Raw genomic sequence first — 18,370 nt, forward strand, 5'->3', positions numbered from 1 at the left:
GTAATATTGACTCTGCATAAAAGGTAAGAAGAGGCTTGGTTGTGACACCTGTCCCATACTCTGGTTCTGTGTTGCTCATTATGCTGTGAGATGAGTAATAACTCAGAAGTAGCTTCTTTTGGACTCCTGGATGGACCAGCATTATTTTTAGTTAGATTGAGTACTGTCTTTTGATATCCCGCTTGCTTCTTGAAGACAGGGAGATTTTCTGTATATCTTCATGCTATTCTTGCTTAAAATACCCAGCACAGACAAAACCTTTACCCATTTGCTCTCTCAAGTACATTAGTTCTCTCTCTCTTTACTTAAGACCAGGTGTTAATGATGTAACTTCCTAAAAATCTGTTCATCAAGTTCATTTAATAGTAACTTCAACTTTGTATTTCTTTTTTATAACCTCAAATGTTTTACAACTTTAGTAGGGGCAGCAGTAACAGGAACAAACAGCCTGGAGTGCAGAATTGCCAGTGAATTCATTCACTGAATTTGAGTTTCACTTTCCTACTTTTCATTCATTTGTATCCAGAGAGCCTTAGTCAATGACAGATGGCAGCTGTGCCCCTTATGCAACTTTGTGTCCTAAAATATATAGAAATTTTTCGGGCTGTGCAAGAATCTAATTATTTCTGTTTCACTCTTTAATGATGATAACTTGCATAAATTGTAAAAGGAATATAATTTCCTTCTTTCCTTGGCAAGACATACAGTGTGTACACTATGGAGAATAATATCTGAGGCATCTTAACTCACACCAGCAAGTGAATCCTTGCTCTTTGGAATTTTCCACGTATCCACAGGACAATACATTTCCCTGCTGAATAATGATACTCTTCTTTGTAAACTATAGCCATAATTTAGTGGGTTATTAGGAAAGGTCTGAAATCCAAATACCAGATTTTTTGTGACATCTATTAGTTGGGGATTGTAGCTGGGGAAGATCTCTCCACCTTTCAGAAGAGTATTTGAAAGATTGTGAGGATGCTGTAATTGAAACTAGAACCATAATGTATCTCAGTGTCTCATGATACAATGAAATCTTTGCAGGTAGATGCAATTAGAAATGACAAGTAGGAAAAACAAAATCCCTTTTTTTTTGTTACAGTGCTCATTTCCAAACTAAAATGCTAATCTAATATTCCACTCTGTATAAGATGTTTTTATGCTATTTGTGTGCTTTCAGATGCTTCTGGTTTTCAGCAAGGTCTTGCTTTTGGTTGTTTTGTGGATGACCTGATTAGAGTACATCAAGAGAGTTTATTTGCTCCAAAGTTAAAGTAACGTAGTTAAAATATAATTAACTATAAAATCTACAGACATGACCCAAAGTCTTGCAAAATTAAATTTTGCAACAATATAACCATCCCACACACATCAGCAGAGCTGTGTTCTCTTGCTGTGACCATCAGGGATCAAGGCAGTAGCATAACACATCACATACTATATGTCTTTCCAGTTTTGCCTTTTTTTCTGAACCTAGAAGTTCCTTTTTTGTGACCTGCCTAATGCAATTCTGATAATTCTAATGGTGTGTGCTGATCACAGCTCCAGCTATGGAAGCTACACAGCTCTACAGGCTGTGAGAAAACCTAAATGAAATGGTGAGATCTTTTCTGTGCTTGTAAGTGTAGCAGAAAATCAGCTGAAAGGGGAAGATAGAGGATTATGTAAGGAGCTGGGGGACTAGTATATGCTGATTTACAGGGTGATGGTTAATCATGTTCCAAATGTTAGTCTATTCCCTTTTTTGCTTCTGATAGAATTCTTACTTAGCAGGGATTACTGTCTGTGCTATTTAATACACAGATTAATCTTCTATACAACTCACAAGACTTACATTCATGTTATCCCTGAACTGGTGTTTTGGATATGTAATTAGAAATTATGTAATTATGGGTAACATTCCAAAGAATCAGCAGCTGACCTGTTGTGAGTGGATGAGTTCTCTCCCGTGGGTTCAAGTGCCCCTCAGTACACTCCTGCAGGCAGAGACAGCCTCAAAGTCACAGGTCCTGGGTCTTGTGGGTGGCTTTAACTACCCTGGCAGCAGCTGGAGAAGAAACACAGTGAAGCACAAACAATTCAGGAGATTCCTGCAAAGCACTGAATGACAACTTCCTGTCACAGGCAGTGGAGGAACCCACAAGGAATGGTGCTGTTCCACCTCACGCTATCCAACAGGGAAGAGCTTGTTGGAGGTGTGAAGGCTGGGGGCAGCCTTATCCAGTGATCATGAGACTGTGGAGTTCAGTATCATGCATCAATAAAGCAGGGCAACAATAAGATTAAAAGTTCAGGACAGTTAATTTTTAGCCTTTTTGGGGATCTTCTTGGGAGAACCCCATGGGAACAGGCCCTGTGGGGAAGAGGAGTCCAAGAGAGTTGGCTGATATTCAAGGATCACTTCCTCCAGGCTCAAGAATGATGCATTACAACAAGCAAGGAATTGGGCACAGGGGGCAAGAGACCCAAGAGGATCAACACTGGGCCCAAAATTGTTCAACTTATTCATTAATGACTTGGTTGATACCTCCTCAGCAAGTTCACCCTTGACAGAAACCAGAGGACTGGCCAATACCTCTGAGGGCTGTGCAGCCCTTCAGGAGGACCTTGACAGGCTGGAGATGGGCAGAGAGGAGCTGTCTGAAGTTCAACAAAGGCAAGTGCAGGGTTCTGCACCTGGTGAAGAGTAACCCCAGGTACCAACACAGGTGACCTGCTGGAGAGCAGCTCTGTGGAGAAGGACCTGGGAGTCCTGGTGAGCAACAGGCTGCCCTGTGGGCCGAGAAGGCAAATGGTGTCCCGGAGTGCATCAGAAGGAGCATTGCCTGCAGGTTGAGAGAGGTGATCCTGCCCCTCTGCTCAGCCTTGGTGAGGCACATCTGGGGTGCTGTGTCCAGCTCTGGGCTGCTCAGGACAGGAGGGATATGGAGATCCTGGAGCAGGTCCAATGAGGGCAACAAAGATGGTGAAGAGACTGGAGCATCTCTGTGATGAGGAAAGGTTGAGGGAGCTGGGGCTGTTCAACCTTGAGAAGAGACACTGAGAGGAGGCCCCATCCATGTCTGTCAGTGTCTGTAGGGAGGAGGCAGAGCATGGAACAGGATCTGCTGGGGGGAGTGGTGGGGAGGTAGAGCCAGCAATGGGACAAGAGGAATGAGCAGGAACTGATGCCCAGGAAATTCCACCGGAACATGAGGAAGAACTTCTTTACCATGCAGGTGACAGAGCACTGGAACAGGCTGCCCAAAGAGGGTGTGGAGCCTCCCTCACTGCAGATATTCTAGAACCCTCTGGACACAATCCTGTGCCACGTGCTCTGGGATGCCTCTGCCTGAGCAGGAAGGTTGGAGCAGGTGACCCACTGTGGTCCCTTCCAACCTGACCCACTGCATGGTTCTGTGATTATACTTATTGACTTTCTCGCTCAGGGCCCTATATTTTGGAAGACATCTATAGCTACTTTTTTTCAAAAATAATGTTGGGAAGTGGGTTTGATATATAAGATGATAATTGTGATTTTAAAAAGATTTCATACTCTATCAGCTCTAGGCTTAGTAAACTGATAATTCTCCAGACACGAAGTCTTTCCTGTTTTAGATACAAATATATCTAAAGTAATGTTGAATGCAGTGATATATTCCTGGCAGATCATACTTAATGTCTCTGCAGTTATGTATTAACTGAATTAATGCCAAAAGAACAAAAAAAAATAAAAAGAAAAAGCATTTTTAAATCAAGGGTTGAATTTTGATTTTGGTACTAAAACACTTTCTAGCCAGACCTGCCTTAGCAGAGGAAACAGAATTTACAAGGCACATGGAAGCAGGCAAAGGAGGAAGAAGTTCTGTAATAGATGCCACAGCATTTCAGGTATTTTAATTTATATGAAGCCTAATAGTGAAGAATTGGGGAAATTAGGCAGTGTGGATCCACCAGCCATTTTCTCCTAATGGAGAACTGCACAACCAGAGAGCCCAATTGCTCCTGGTACTGTGGTTGGGAAGGAAGATAGGTTTGGGCAATTCTGTGCTATATCTGCTTGGTTAGGCTTTGTTTCAAAGTGTGGGGCTTCACGTTCAAGAAAAGTGCTACTCATCAAACCAAAAGCCTTACAAAAGGCATTTCAGGCTTTTTGTTTTCACAGCGGAAAAGAACCCTATTTATAGCAAGAGTTCAAAACATTTAATACACTTGTCAATAGGACTACTTAGTCATCTCTTAATTATCCAGGGTAATGGGAGATAAGAATGGGAGAGAAATCAAGTGTAGTACAAATTGTATGTAAATTAGGCTTGTAAGAACATATTCAGTAAGTTCATTTTTGAAAAGCCTGTAAGCAGATTTCTGTAGGGAGTAGGTGTGGGCTGCTTTGAACATCAGAAAGCAGAACAGAGCCTGATGCAAGTGATTCCCCTGGAATGACTGGGAGCAGAGAGAGGAGCAGTGCAAAGGAAGGACCATCTTCAGGCCCTTTACCAATACTAAACTGTGCTTTGTTGAGAATGAACTGGAGATCCAACTCCAACATCAGACACAAGGGAAGGGACAAATTATAAGTATCACTGGAGCTCTAAATCAAGCATAGAAGAGGATTAATGCAAGTGAAAAAGCAAAGAGAACTTCCTAATAACAAAACTGTTGCTATAACTACCAGAGGAGAATCAGAACCTGTGTCAGCTCTGTGCCTCTGTATGTGCTGCACTGCTGGCCTGGCTAACATGCTCCTGTCCCTTACGTGAATTAGAAGAAAGATAGGGAAGCTTTAAAGTGCACTTTTTCTTTTCCCACATATTTTCTTCCTGAAGTATGAAAAAAATTCATTAACTGTTCACTAGAGAACCACCTATTTCATCATCATCGGATTTTGTTTCTGTCAGTATGTGCAGTAAAGGCCACATTTTATCTTCACACACAATGTCTCCTCACTGGAATCCAAGGGAAATATAAATAAGGCAGTAGTTTCTTTTTAAATATTCAGTACTTAGGATATCATTTAAAAAACTTTGAATAAACAAATGGTTTAGCTGTGCTGGGAATCACTGACATTGACAATTACCCCCTTCACATGTATCCTCTGTAATAATTAGTCTTACATGTTCATTGACTGATTACACAATGATGCAGCCCCGGTGAAGGAAATGGCTCAGACAACACGTGGTTTCTTCACTCTGTTGTAGGTTTTATTGCAGATGGAAAGTACCACAAGTAGCAAATGTGAGTACAGTGAGAGTGAAGGGTGTTATCTAAAGACCTGAGGGGAAGGCATGCCTTTTATAGGGATCAGGATGGAAAGGGCTAAAACATGGGAGGAGTATGGGATTGACATGAGGGTTCAACCAACGGAAAACTCAGGAACTATATGACGAAACTGGGGACCAATCATAGGAACAGACAGTGATGGCAAGACTGCCCACACTGCGGCAAATCTTGACCTATCAGGAAAGAGAAATCGTGAGGGGAAAACTGTGAGGGAAAATTGTATGCCAATACATTACAACTGATAAAAATGAAGTATAACAATGAACACTATTCCAAACTGTCCAAAACATGTAAAGTCCGTAACAAGTCCATTAATATCTCACATAAACTGCTCTCCACTTCTCATATCTTTCTCTTTCCTTCTTCTTGTCCTCCTCAACACAGCATGTTCCTATTTAATTTAGAGTGCTACATCCTCTTGAAAATACTGAAAATATAAGCAGGTGTGCTTTCTCACTCATCAAGGGATCTATCTACAGAGTTGGTACAGACTTCAGAGCTAGTGCAGAACTCATGCTTCTTCCTTGTACTTAAACAGAGTCATTTTCTGTTTCCTTTTTTTCAAAAAACGTCCCTTTCAATGTATATCTGGTCTGAACTCCACTTCTTAGTGATAAAAGCTTCAGAGAACTCAATACATTCAAGCTTGGGATGTGGCCTCTGCTCACTGATGACTGTCCTTTATTGATGATGCCATGGAAATACTTCCCTGATGGTCCTGCACTCTATGGAGGTCCTTCATTTAAGATTGAATATGTTGCAAAGGAACTTTGAATAATAATTGGTATTAAACCCTCTTAATTAAAAAAATACATTGTTTATTAAGCTATAAAAACAGTGTTTGAATTTCTATGAGTGAGTTAAGAAATGAGAACTCTGAATTAGTTAAAAATGCAGTTGTGGTATTTCTACCCTCCAAGGCTTCACAGCTTTTCAATTTTAATACTTCTCAGATAACAAGTAAAATAGAATGGTAAATATTCCCGAAGAATAGTAATTATTCCATAATTATTCATTTAATTTAAAATTTACATTTGTGTATCTTTAATTAAAATGCAGTATACTGCAATTAGGCTATATTCTGTTGGTAATACCATCCAATACACACAAGGAAATACAAATTTAAGGCTTAGTCTGTATCTAAATGTTATCAAGGACTCCTTGAGGGTAATGTCCTTTGCATCCAGCTACTATGGATGTAATTTGCACGCTGTGTACACTCAGTCACTTGTAGGGATTGGCTTTTTATTTCTGTGTATTAAAACAAATCCTAGTAATTCTTTTCCTGTCAAGGAGTTTATAGTTCTCTTAGATAAGGGAGATCAATATTAGGCCATTCCTTTGCAGTCAGCACCATTTTGCCTTCTAACAATGCCTGAGAGCCTGAAGAAATGCCAGTTGTATTTTCAGTGGTTTGAAGCTACTTGAGTGTGTTTGCAAACATTTCTATTCAATACCATGTGTATTGGAACCTTTGAGGAAAAGCAGGTGGGAGGGTAAATAGCTTAAGTTTCATTGGTCAGAAATGGAAATATATCCAGACTACGTGTTTGCCTTATTAGAGAGAAAAAATCAGGTTTGTATGCTTTTATCGTCAGTGATCCAGTGAGTTTGGGTGGCATTCTGCAGTACATACCTGTCATGGATTTGATGGTTCTTAGAAACTAAGCAGGAATTTTTCCTTTCCCCCTGCCCACTGTGTAGGGGATGTTGAATGGGCAGATTGACTGTGGCTTAGGCAACTGAGTAACACAGAAGAAGTGGCTGACAGAACCACATTCTGAGTCGATGCCCCTCAGGATCTTGTCTCTGGGGAGGGGTAAGGAGTTCTCTTTTGCTTTTTTTCTTTTCTTTTCTTTCCTCTCCTGGGAAAGAGGGGGAGGAGTTCGAGTTGCTGCTGGAGCTGGGAGGAGGTCCGGGTGGCAGGTGCTCGGAGGTGGCTTTGCTCTCGGCCTGGCTGCCAGCTGGGAATTTTGGTTGGATTTTCATTGGTGAGGAACTGTTCAAGAGGCCTCTCCTCCTCTGCTTTGTTTTGGTAGCAGTTCTTATGCACATCGAAGGAGAGGGGAGGCTGTGCCACATGACTCAGCCAGCAGGAAAAAGACATTGCAGGCTCTGCATCTCCAGTGATCCAACATCGCCCCCTGCAGGCTGTGGTTAGAATTGCATAAAAGGGGGTAAACTGAACTGTTTACCTTTTTGTTTGTTTGTTTATTTGTTTGTTTTGAAGGGGATTATTTTTGGGTATAGGATTATTGTTTGGTTGTTTTACTTGTATTCTTTCATTGTTTCTGCTAATACCTCTATATCTTTTAATAAAGGGCTGTTATTCTTTCTTTTTCCACATTTTTTTTCTCAATTGGAGCTTCTTAACTTTGGATTTACAATTGCTTAGAGGGAGGAGTTTGGATTTTCCTCATAATTCATCCTCAGCAAAACATTTGTGTCTCATTTAAACTGAGACAATACCTCTGCCATTAAACACAAAGAAGATGACTTTTTTTTCCCCTTTGCCTGTTTGGAGAAATAAAAAGGATTACAAAGAACCACATTGTGCTCTCTAGATACAGTGTAGGGACTCTTGATCTTTTGAGACCCTTTAACTTTTTTTCTTCAGATCATTACTTTTCCTTTGTTATACTATTTAGAAAAATACTTTCTTTTGTGAAATATCACCCTAATTCATCACCAGTGATGTTAGCCTCTCTCTATTAAAAATGAAAATTAATATGCAAATTTGATCTGAGCGCAAGCAAAATGATCTCTTTACATTAGTGACTTGTATTTATTCCAATGGAACACTAATTATTTCTCCAAAACTGTTTATTTTGGATTGTAGTAAAGAATCAATATATAATAATCACAATATAGCAAGCATAGGCATCTTGTCATGTTATTAGGCAGCTTAAAAGATTGGTTACTTCTCACAGTATTTTTTCAAAGAGGAATGTACAGAATTACCTGTCTCTGAGGCTTCAGACAATTTGATACCTCCATAGCTCTGACTGAAATCAGTAGGGACTGGAGACAGCAAGTTTGTTCTACAGTTATAACAGTGTAACTGGTTGTCAGGACTGTGCCTGGACTTTCCTCAGTGAATGGAAGTCCTTAACTGGTGATCCAGGGGATGCAGGAACTCCCTGGTTATTGGTCTGTATAGAGGAGGTAATGGAGCAGTTTGCACCTGGGTGATTGACAGAGCTCTCAGCCACCTGCACAGTCAGGTGTTTGATTGATGGCTTCAGGATCTTTCCAGGTGGGAGTTTTGGTTGGTTCTTGACTCCCCTGCTGGGTCCTGCTTTGTCCAGTCTTAAATTACGTGTGTGCTTAAATTACGGCCCCTGGGGGGAGTGTCCTAGAGATTTCCTGCTGTGAAAGAGGGCAAACTGAATGCAGGCAAGATATTTGTAGATTGTCTGTAGAAACTGTTCCTGCAGGTGTGAAAATGGCCATATGTAGTTAAGATTAAAGCGACTAAAGCACATAAGATAAAATGCACGTGCTGGAGTGGTTGTGTGGGACCGTGGGCCAGCTGGGCTGTGACATTTGAGCAGAATGGTCTGGATAGTCTCTCACAATCCAGATGTAGATGACACTGCAAGGACACTGGCAACAGATGCTCCCGCTACCTTCCAGACAGACACTGGCCATCCTGGTAGAGACATCTGATTCTCCATATCAGTGTTATCTGGTCCTAAATAATTAAGGTTTTCTTTTTAATGACCACTCTGTCCATGGATGTCAAAGCAGCAGAAAGCACCCTTAAAAATCAGTGTCCTTTATTGTCCTGGTAAAATTTTACCATAAAATAGTTAAAATACTCTATTTTCTCTGTTTCATGTCATTCATAACTTGTTCATAAATTCACTTTTGATTGCAGTCTTTATCCCCACTTCTGTCTCTCCCAGATTCTTGCATCCTGTCTGATCCGTCAGCTCAGCTGCTTAAATGAGCCCTGTCTGACTTGCTCCAACTCTAAGAGGATCTGAGGGAGCTTTAGCTTTTCCAAAGTAGTGATCAGCTAGTGTTTATTGGATTAATAATTAACATAATCGTGCTCTTCCAAGTATGCACTTTTTATTGCTAATTCCATTTTGATAGTAATTGAAGCTGATTTTTGTTTTCTCTTGGTAAACAACAAGACTCTTTGTTTCCCAGTTCACATTGCCAATGTCTGCCATTTCCATTGTTGACTGTACATTCCAAAAAAAGAAATAGCTTGAAACAGTTATTAATACATCTGGAACAAAATGTAAAGCTTGCTTTAGATTATAGCTTCTGTCACTTTTATCATGCAGTCTTACTCAACATCTCATAGCTTACTGCTTTCTTTGACTTACTTTGTTCCTAGCTCATGATAAATGAGGCTTTGAGTGATGATGCTGGTGGAATCATGACTACTTTGGCAATGAAAGACTTCTGCTACTTTTTCTTTTTTTCTTTTTTTTTTTTTACCAGCTTGGGCATGGTATCACTTTTAGATGCATCAGAATATGGTAATTACATAGATGTTATTACCAGTGTACCATTTCCTTAAACTTTTTTCTTGCCTACAAGACATGATGATCCTCTTTCATTTGCCTAAAATGCTATTCTGTTTTCCACTGAGCTGTAAAACTTGTTTTCCAGCTTTAACTTAACAACTTTTCTTTGTGCTATTCATGGCTTAAATGGTAGTAATTATTCAAGTGTAAAATAAGTGTGCACCCCCTGTGATAGTTAAATCTGTTTTTCCACTGTGCAGTCTGTTGATTTATAATGGGTGATTATAACGCATTTATGTAACTGTATTTAACCATGTTTATATAACCTCTATAACCATGTTCTGCAGAGGATAAAATGGAACATACATTGTGGATATGTGTTTTATGATTATGCATCCAGAGTCACAGCAGAGAATAGCAATACATTTGAGTGACTGGGAGCTTTTTACAGCAAATATCTATAGAGCGTTTGAAAGCTGATTTTACTCAGTGAAAATCCATAGAAAAAGTAAATGATATCATAAAGTGAAAGTGTTGCTAAATCTTGTAGGGTGCTCATGTCTTGTAAGTGAAGGAAATTTTCTTCAGAGCTTTTCTTCCTGTTTCTGCTCAGGCTGAGAAGGACATAAAGCAGTGACAGGTCTTCTGCAAGGATCAGGATGGAGCAGGCACAGATAGCATGAGTAGGGTGACGAGACGCAATTTCATGAGAGTAGCCCTGAACTGAGAACCACCATTTCATACCAGACTTTATTAGTGATGTAGCAATTTCATTTGGTTTTCCCCTTTTCAAACCTTAGAGCAGGTAGCCCTGCCCTCCAAAGGGAGTGTTTGTTCTGTGCAATGCTGAGCCATCAGCACAGTTCTCAACATCTCTCCCAGAGAGATTAAGAGATCTTGGGGTATAGTTTATGTAGTCTACTGATGGAGAGGCTGTTGGGGCTAAACTCCTTATTTCCATAAGTTCCATGATCAAAACTGGATAGTCTTAAACCACAGTGGAAGTCCTGTGACTGAACTAGGGGAGTGGAGCAAAGCCATCCCACCATCATTTCTAGGTAGTGACTATTGTGGCAACAGAAATATGTGGAGGTGTGGCTCTTGTCCAATGCTTCAGCAGCAACAGGCAGTTTTTACAGTCACTAAATGTTGTTGTGAATCTTGTCTCTGTTGGCAACCATCCAGAGCAAACCCCAGCATATCCTTCTGCCTTCCATTTCTTTCCAAACCAGGCAGGATAAAGTTCACTTTGTTTCCAAACCAACCACAAGAGATGCACAGGGTAACACTGACCGGTTGTAACTCCAAAAGGGAAATTTGCCTGATTTTGTGTGCACATAGCATGTTATTAGGAATATTCCACTAGGGAAAATAGGGCAAAAATATATAACATTTTGTCTGTGTGTATATTAGCAGAGAAGGTGGCTTTCACTCAGGTGTTTTGTCTGGTTGGTTGCCTTGCCTTACCCAGGCACAGGACTGAGAAAGTGCTTCTCTTGTGTTCAGCTGGAAAGATTTGAATATAAACAAAAGGACTGGATTGGAATAAATGCACTGTAATAATTTTTTCTCTATACACTGTTAATAGTAATGCTGCTAGTCATGGTGCTGATGTTTGCAAAGCTGCAAATTATTAACTAGGGCAAATGAAGATTATTTGGTGCTTCCTGGGGTTAGTATAAATTGCCAGAATAGTGGGAGACACTGATAATTTATGTGGTAGGAAAAGAAAATGCTGCTTTTGACTTTTCTTATGTTCCCTTAATGCACATCTGTAGCATAAGATGAAATGTTGTGTGTGTGCTTGTTTGTGCTGGTTGCTTACAAAAACTTCATCTTGAGGGGCTTATCAATATTAATATATCTCTGCAAGGCTGTGGTTCCTCTCATGAAATGAATACTTACAGTAAGAGGCTTGGATACAAGCATCAGAAAAATTTTATTTAAATGCAGACAGGAAAGGACCATTAAAGGTAATGTCTAGTGTATGTTTGTGTATACATTATTTTATATGTGTGTATATATAGAATCTATATATATACATGCATGCATAAATACATATGCTCACATATACATGTGGATGTACAAATTTGTTATTTGCTGTCAAAGAGTAAAGTTTAAAGCTCCAGAGTATGTTTTCATGAGAAATTTGTAAATGGTGCTCATGTGTGCACCATTATCAGCCAGAGATGGAGTTCATAGTCTTCAGCAGGAATAGTTCAAAACACTGATGATCTGTAAATCTGCCAGTCAGCAGTGCTGACTGTGTCATGGGGTTTCTTTGTGCTTGTCGTGGTTTTGCCCTGGCTCAATTTACTTTTATACCTCCCATACAATTACTATCAGTTGAGAGAAGGTTTATGCAGACAAAAAGAGACTGAATTGAAAAAAAGGTATGAGTATTTATTATTAACAAACTAAAATTAAAGAATTATATCTACAACAATTCTACTTAAGTAAAAGGTATTATGTATTTACAGAAGATACTTCTCCCCCCACCTCCCTTTATATCAGTCCAAGGAGGAGAAGCAGTCCTTTTCCATTCTCGGAATTCCAGCTCTCTTTCTCTCTCCAGTAACTCTGCAGCACTTTCGTCGCAGTTGGAACTCCTTTCTCTCTCTCTCATTCTGTGTTGGCCTCCAGGGCTGGGTCTACCCCCCTCCTGGGCTAAAACTGGAGGCTGGGGGTTACCCAGGTCCTGAAGGGTTTCCTTCCATAGGTTTGCAAGGGGACACTTGCTTACTATGGATCTTCTTCTACAGGGTTACAGGGGATAATGGTTTAAGAGTTCACTCCTGTTTCCCTATGGAGGTCCCTCCCCATGGGAGAACAGTCCTTGATAGACTTCTCGGCATGGGTCTAGTCTGGATCCCTTACTCGGATCCCAATATCCCACCTGAGCCGTTTTCTGCTCCAGCGTTGGTCCTCTCAGGGTAACAAATCTTCAGCACCAGCAACATGGATCTCTCACTGAGATCCCAAGCTTATCCGAGCCGTCTCGCTCCAGCATAAGCATCGTCCCCTTCAAGGGTCACAAAGTCTTCAATAGGACTCTGCCTCATCCGAGCCGCTCCTGCTCCAGCATAAGGCTTTTTGTCTTTCTGTCAAAGTCACAAATCTCTGGTGCATCCACAAGCTCCTCTGTGAGCCGCATGGGGGGTCTCTTCACCCCAACAAACTTTTACAGGTGGCAGGGTTTTATTTTTCAGGCTTTACCCTGCTGAAGGGAGGGAGAGCGAGAGGGAGAAAAAAGCAGCTCTTCCCCCTTCGAACTTTTCTTCTCTCTCCTGCGACTGCCAGCTTTGACCTTGAAAATCCTGTTATCTCATGGCTGGAATTCTTCTGCAGCGGTTTCTCGTCTAAGCAGTTCGTCTTTTAAACCTTTTTTTTTTCTTCACTCTCTCACAAGAGAGAAGGGAGGCTTCAGTGCCGCACCTGCCCCCCCACCCCCGGCCCAGGACCAAGGGAGGAGGAGGCCTTGGCCCACTTCAGGGCCCACCGCCACCTTTCCTACATGGCTGCTGAATTTCAACTGCGCAACCAACTTTCTCTTCCGTTTTCTTAAAGATGTAATTAGCAAAGGCATCACTGAACTTTTTGATTGGTTTTTTTGTCCGGAAATCACTTGGACAAAACCATCCTCAGCCCCAGGGATGGGCTGGTGGGCAAAACCATGACAGTGCTTTATTGTCTAGAAGGAATTTGTTTTAATCTTCATCTCTGTCTTCACAGCTGAATGCTCTTTGGAAAAAAAGTAGTGTGGGGTTTTCTGTTTGTTTAACTCTGTTGCTGAACTTTGGGAAAAGACTTACTAAACTCTATCTTGAGCTCTGACATAGCCCATCGTAGCTGGTAAATTACCTGAAAGCATTGGACAAGAATTCTCTCTGCCACTTCCTTGGAAAGGGTGCAGAGGCAGGAGAGCCACTTGTGCAACCAATTGTCTTTGTTTTATATGTAGTTATTGCTGTCAAACATTATACTTAAGTAACCAAGTGCATTATTTGGACAGGTCTCTGACAACCACTTGCAAGTTAGTTTAAGCTAAAGCAGTTACTGCACTGTTCAAAGTTATAGCAATGGTTGTCTTAACTGGACCAAAGGGAAACAAGATTAAACCTTTGCTCCTTATTTGTCTTTTCAGATAACTGTGAATGAAACAGTCTTTTTCACATGAAATATCCCTGCAAATATATCATTAGATCAATTTTTTTTATTCCAAAAGTAGAGAGAACATTTACAAAGTGGAAGCAAAGAAACAAGATCCTCTTTTGTTACATTTTACAACAGTGGGGGAACAAAACCATTCATATTTTGGCTGTGAATTAGCAACTAGTTAAGAAGTCCTGCAGTTGTGTTAAAATGATGTGATGCTGCTCATCTCTCTGGCATATTGCTGGTTCATTGCTTTTGATGCTTTCTTGTTCCCTAAAGAAAGGAGTTATAATATAGGATGAATTATGCTGTAGTGTGTGTGCCCTTGCATCTCTAAAATTGTGGCCCATTACTTTGGCTCTCAAAATAGATGGGGGGAAAGTTTCGTATAAGGAGCTTCAAGACAATTGCTAGGAAAAGGATTATATCCATGTCATCGGTGTCTATAAGAGTACTTGTCTCCATTTCCAGCCAGATTTGATACCCTTATGGTTTAAATCAATAGCTACATTCACTTGATGGATGGTTACATCAGTGCACAGAGTCCTTGTCCTCAGGTGTAAGCAGTTTATGGATGGAGAAATAAGTAAACCCAGGAATAGATGGAGGATGCTTTATTGTCTGTGTCGTGAAGCTGTTCTCCACAGCATCCTACAGAAACAGGACAGAGAGACTCCTCCAAGGGACAATCCAAATAGCTGGATGAGTCAGCCCTCTGTACTGAGCTTTCCCCGAGAAGGTCACCCTTCTGTTGCAACTCTGAGTACCTGCAGCAGCTACTGAGCTATAGGTCTCTCCCCGAGCTGTGTCGGTAGACTCACCATTCCATACAGAACACGATATTCCTGTTACTTTTGCAGGGAAGGATGTTAGAAAGATTCCTTCAGGGAGAGGAGTTGCAGACTTCCTTTCTCATGAAGCTAAATCCAGATGAGAGAGAGTGTGTCATTGAAATTCAAATTAATAAAATATTTTGGTGTTAGAAGTCTGAGTTCATGCAAATGTGGCCTTTATACCTGCTTTAAGTACAGCTCAGAGGCAGAACACGTTTTAGAGGCTGCAAACAGTGGGAGTCAGCTGAGTTGGTTGAAATGTGCATCCCCCCTGCTGTGATAATTAGCAAAAAGTTGACAGAAAATTAAATGTGAGGGGTTTGTTTCTTAAACATTGCCTTTTGGATGAAGCATAAATAATGAAGCGATAATTAATATTTTGTAATTCCTACAGTTCATTGAGGATTAGATCAAACTGCAGGAGCACTGGAATATTAAGTAGCTTGTTCTGCTCTTTAAGGAGCTGATATCAGATTTCTGATCACACTTCTTGTTTTTAAGGCTGTAATGCAGACCTATTTAGAAATCCACAAATAGTGAAAAATTCGGCTTCATGTAGTACTGGGAGTCAATTAAGAATTATCTGTTGTTCACAAACAGCCAATTTTAGAATTATCTGACAGAAATTCAGAATTAGGTACTTGGTTTCCAGAGTAATAGGGAGGAATATGTCTTCCCTGTTGGCATTTTGAAACATTATGGGAGCCAGCCCTGGTTTCAGCTGGGACAGAGTCATTTGTATATTAAATGGTGGATAAATGTACTCATTCTGTGATGGTGAAAAATGATCTGAACTTTAATTCAGAAAGAATAATCTGAACTAACTTTATGAATTTGGAGGTGGTAAATAAATACTCTTTGAAGTATTATCACTCATTGCATTATAATGTTGTAGATACAAACTGAACAGATAAAGTATAAAAAGACCTAAAATACTTTTTATGTAGTAGTAATTGCTAAATTTGAGCTCATTTAGGAACAAAGTTGGAAATCGCCAAGCATTTTGTGAACTTATGACCTTTTTAGTGTATAAAATTCTTAGTAAATCATTTAAAAAGTGTGAACGCATCCACATATTTCATGGATACATTTCCAATTTATGAGTAGATCCTTCTCCATGACTTCCATCACTGAACTGTGGAGGTTCAGACACTATCTGCAGCTTTGGCCACACTCATTACGTAGTGAAATCTTCTCGTTGCCTCCTGGTTCATGTTAGTATTGTCCTTTGGATTTGAAGACCCATTGATTTGATTCTCTCACAAAAAATCTGTAGAATATGGAAAAAAATTTGTTCCAAATCAGTACAATTTGTAAACAATTTCAGGATAGCTTTTAAAAGACAGCACATAGTTTTGTCATTCTGTCAACTTTTCATAATTGAACAGGGAATTTAAATAAAATGTGTGGACAGTGGTGAAAACAGCCCTCAAGAAAGCAGTTGTGAGAGTTTTATGCCTGACTTGAGACACCAAGTGAAGGATGTGGGGATGCCTGGTGTCCTGAAAGCAGCAGGTCAGGAGGACAGAGCACTGGAGGGCCAAGGGTTGGTTGCTTTCTCTAATCTCAAAGTAGAATTCTTCCCTCAGTATTTAACCCTTGAATGTGGAATCCAGCAGAGCCTTGCTGGAACAGGACACCTGTATGTTCTTACACAAGGGCCTCTGCTGCCTCTGCAGCCTCAGTAGTGTAGTCAAACTGCCTTTTGCAGGTGAGAGTTAGCAAAGACAGATTTTTGTAGTACAGCATTAGCAAAAAAGCTTGAACCATTTTTCTGGGTTTGGTAGTGCACAGACTGGGCAAACTTCTGGTTAGGACAAGTGATAAGCTTCCTCTTCATTCAAAGCCACAAAATAATTTACATATAAGAATATTGAGTTAATTCTTGCAAGCTCAGTTCTCAAACTCGTCAAACAAAATCCAGTCTTGCTATAATTATATACTTAGTTTTGAAGATTTTTACTTCCTAGTGACTTGGTTGTGTTGATTAGTCTGAGGCCACCAAGAGTGTTACTCAGAACATATGGTGGCATATAGATGCTCTTCACATGAGAGGAACTTCAATTTACATGGTTTAAATCAAATCAGGATCAAAGGGGTTTATTTGTCTTATTAATGACACATAATTATTCAACAATCAGGGAACTGTAAATTCAGGATTGGAATGTTTTCTATCAAATCTCTAAACACATGTATGCTTTTATTTATTAAAATGAGATATCCAAATTCCATTGCATTTCATTAAACACCAAAACAAATTTACAATGTTTGAACTAAAATTGTTTAGAGTAAAGGGGGCTGTTAGAGCTAAACACAAAGTCCTCTCTGCCTTTCACACCCTCACAGGCAGCAATGAGGGTCTGAAATCAGGAGCCAGCCAACACTACCTTGGCTCAGATGTTCATGATGTCCTTCTGTCCGTGTCCTGTGCGGGTCAAGAAGGAATTGGCTCTTCCATAGTTAGGTTACCAAGGGGAGAGGCTCTGCCTTGATCTCCAGCATAGAGAGAAAAGATGACACAGAGACTTGAGAGGCTACGTAAGCAGCAACTTGAATTATCCTTCTACTTTCTAAATATAACCTTTGGGAATTGATAAATTAATTCTGAGGAGAAACAAATGTGACACTACAGTGTTTCAGGGACAATGTAACTGCAAAGTTGCATATAATATTAATGCAATCTGGTAAACAAGTTTAAGCTCCTTGATAATGATGTGGGACTCCATGCTGATCAAAGTGTAATAGTCTGGTTATGTATTACAGCAGTGGCTTGTGTTTCTTTGTGTAATGTTTATATTTGGTGAGTTCAGGTCATTAAAAGAACATGATAACCTTGGATCCATAACTTCAGTTTAGTTTCTAGTAAGAAGAACATTGTCTTGAAGAGATTGGCAGCTTGAAATCTGTTGCAAATGAAGAACCTTTAAAGCGAATTTCTTCATTTGCAGTTTTGTAGATTGTGGCTTGCAGTTCTGATACCAATTTTTACTAATGAATTGAATTCTTCCTAACACGATGTCAAATTATGTTTCATTTTTATTTTGCATAAGGTGAGATGTTGCTTTTTCAATAGTAAACAGAATGTAAGATCAAAGAGAGCTCTATGATTCAAATGTTCCAACTACTGATAGTGTGAATTAACCCATCCATCTCCTTAAAATAATCTTTGCATCTGTAAGAGTTACTGAACCAGAGGCAGAATGGATTCAATGTCAGTTGGCTTAGTAGCATATTAAGAAGAAACAGGCTTTCAAAGCCCTGGTAAAGGCAACTTCCAGGGGGTTGTGTTCTTACTGACTTTAGGTAGTTGCGTCATGGTAGCACCCAGCTGGCTGTGAGTGTACGTATTAAAGAGTGTCTGAAAACTAATATTAGAACACAACACCTGGAAACACAGAGGAGCTGCACTAATCCATCCAAAAGCTCTTACCAAGCCACTGGAGAACATGTTTTAGAGGTCTGTGTCCTCCTGGAGTGCCATATGAGGTTTTTTAAATCATGGTTTAGTGCTTATTGAGCTTTTGGAGCTTCTTTTGGGGTGGGTAGAGGTAGAACTATTTAAAAAGTTGTTACAGTCTCTTATTGATAGAGGAGGGTGGAAAGTTTGCACTGGATCAGCACTAAGTGCCACACACTCCA

At 40.1% G+C, this 18,370-nt stretch overlaps 1 protein-coding gene across 3 annotated transcripts in view; it reads left to right on the forward strand.

Annotated features, from left to right (window-relative positions):
* The window catches only part of THSD4 (thrombospondin type 1 domain containing 4), a 414,123-nt gene that overhangs the window by 331,835 nt on the left and 63,918 nt on the right, over window positions 1-18,370 (forward strand). The window contains exon 19 of one of the 3 annotated variants that reach the window (XR_007628156.1): window positions 12,439-12,579. The exons of the other annotated variants lie outside the window; for them this stretch is intronic. The gene's annotated coding sequence lies outside the window, so the exon portion shown is untranslated. Of the gene's footprint in view, window positions 1-12,438; window positions 12,580-18,370 lie in introns of those variants that run through there. 3 annotated transcript variants of the gene reach the window in all.

This window comes from Myiozetetes cayanensis, unplaced genomic scaffold (assembly GCF_022539395.1).
Source record: "Myiozetetes cayanensis isolate MyiCay16 unplaced genomic scaffold, myiCay2020 scf14, whole genome shotgun sequence".
Lineage (NCBI taxonomy): Eukaryota > Metazoa > Chordata > Aves > Passeriformes > Tyrannidae > Myiozetetes > Myiozetetes cayanensis.